Consider the following 2,671-nt stretch of genomic DNA (forward strand, 5'->3'; position numbering starts at 1 on the left):
TTTGCTTGCATCACAAACACATTTTCCAACCTACCTTTTTATATTCTCAATCACCTTTTTATCTCACATACATCATATCACAAAAAGTGCTACAGTAATTATTCCAAATAATATTTCAAAAGGTGCACTATTTCAAAAAGTGCTACAGTGCTACAGTACTGTCTTGGTTTGCTTCATGATCGCTATCTGATTTGTGCCTTATGTTCGAATTTCATTTCATCATGAAGTGTATTCGTTCTTTTTGCTGTGGCCGGAAAGGAGAACTTACCTTATTGGTTAGTTAAATTTTCATTGAGTAAATAAAATTTGGCAAAGTTCAAGAAATTTTCTTATTATTCAAAAACACCTATTGAACCTCCCTGTGCTTTGAACTGATATAGAATTTGGACAGAGTTGGTTGTCTTTTGTGTAAAAAATAATAATAAAATAATTCTCTAATAGGAAAAATGTGGGATTTAAAAGGTGAGGATGAGATGGAGAATATGAATCAAAAACTTCTAAATTCTAAGGGTCCTAACCAAACAAAGTTTTATTTGTCTAGAAAGAATCTTTTTTTTTTTTTTTTTTTTTTGCTTTTCCTTTCCTTCTTGTATCGCTTGCCCCAATTATGTTACATACATTCCGATATTCATCTAGTCTTTCCTGTCCCTCAATACTACGTCTAGACAAACGAATTGTATCCAAATTTCACTTTAGTTTGAAGCGTAAGGTGATTCTATGTATACTTAAATGATAAGGGGTGGGGAGATTTATTATTTTCACGAAAACCTCAAGGATTTCTCTCTATATAACCCGTAAATTTATCATGCGTAATCTGTAACTCAATTTCACTCCCCAATAATCAACTGTTTAGGGAATCTCACTCTGTATTTTGTTTATTTTAAAAATGATAATTTGTTAGGTGATGATATCTTGAGCACTTGTCAACTAATATCAAAACCTAAAGAAACTTGTACTCAACTCCGTCTCAGTAACAAGATGGAGGAGTCATAATTATATGACAAAGTACTACTACCATTTTTCGCATTAAGGAACCCTACATTGGGGAGACAAACATAAATAGAAAAATCCCTGGCCGCGAGGGAACTGGGTGATGGATCCTGGGTCACGTGACTCTCGTGATGGCATTGGCGTTTCAAGCTCTCAATTGCTAAAATGTGAAAAGTGAAAACCACTCCGGCGCGTCAGGATAGAGGGGGGAAGAAAGCAAGTGGCAAAGGTAGATGATTGCATGGTACGGACGCGCGTGGTCGGGGTGCGACTTTTAGACGCTACCATGCTACGCTTTCCCTTGGGAGATGACAACTCGAGGATGTATATTAAACTCATAGTTGTACGGATCTTTTTTCTTTTCCCTTCTGAAACAGATAATAACGTGTACGAATCTACGGTATCAAATGATATACTCCAACTTGGTATAAGATTATCTCGCACGAGTATAATTTTCTGGAATTAAATTTATATAGTAAAACAAAGAGGAATAAAAAGGATAATCTGATGATCTAGGTGGTCATTTAGGGATGTACTTTCTATCTCACTTGACATTCAACAATTGATCCCATCCTCATTCAAGTTTGGTGATCATTTTTTATGTGGATTTATTAAGTGAAAAAAAAAATATATATATATATATATATGCAAGCTTTTAATTGAATTGTATCCCTTCTCAATATGGAATATATAATGGAAGATATTCAAGGGCAAATTGTCAAGTTGGATTTTTCTTTATTCGACTTTCCTCAAATTAATTTTGCCTTATAGTTTATCCCTCTTCGAACAGCTGTTTTTTTTTTTACCCGACTTTAGATTATTTACTTAATACATTATAACTTTCTTAGTGTGATTTTAATTTAGATGTTGGTAAATTCATTAAAGTTGTTACATGATGAATATTCCTTGGTGAGAATATTGGTTGTTGAATCTTTTGTGTTTAATTGAAAATAAATGTGTGAGATTTTATGTTAGGTGCATAATTATTGTAAAATTTTAAACTACAATTTCAAGTAATACCCATTGATATTTTCTTATGCAATGGAATATTATGAATTTCATCAAGTTATAATCCACCATATGAATAAAGCTTTTCAAAATTGGCATGCTAACTTGTAAACATAATTACAATAGATTTTGTTCAACCTTAAATACAATAGCTTCATTGAACAATATATAAACAATTATGCAATAATTTATTCGAAAATTGTTCATTCAATTAATTTATATTATGTCGTGTCTTGATACTTTACTAACAGTAAACATATTCTCTACTTTCCCATGTAAAAATGGTCAGAAATATGAAAAAACAAATGGATAAACACAAGAAACATGAGAGGCCTTTTTATTTCGTGAGGGGGAAAGGCATGGCTAATGTAAACGCATTCTAAGTCAAATTCTATATTCATATGCATTCAAACCTGTTAATATGAATATATTTTAATCATAGTGTAAGAAAAATTAATCTTTGAAAGAATACTTATTTAAAGACTTTGTGTATATGCAAACTTTAAACTTAGATCATTTAAAGAAATAAAGAGTTTGTAGCTATTCGTGCACGTTTTGAGTGTATTGACTAATCAAAAAATACAACATTTGACCAAAAAAAAGACTAATCAAAAAATACTTTATATAGACAAAATTTCAAAAAAAATATTTTTTTTTTACGTAAATGAAAGGT

The sequence above is a fragment of the Coffea arabica genome, chromosome 10c (genome assembly GCF_036785885.1).
Source record: "Coffea arabica cultivar ET-39 chromosome 10c, Coffea Arabica ET-39 HiFi, whole genome shotgun sequence".
In the NCBI taxonomy this organism is placed as follows: domain Eukaryota; kingdom Viridiplantae; phylum Streptophyta; class Magnoliopsida; order Gentianales; family Rubiaceae; genus Coffea; species Coffea arabica.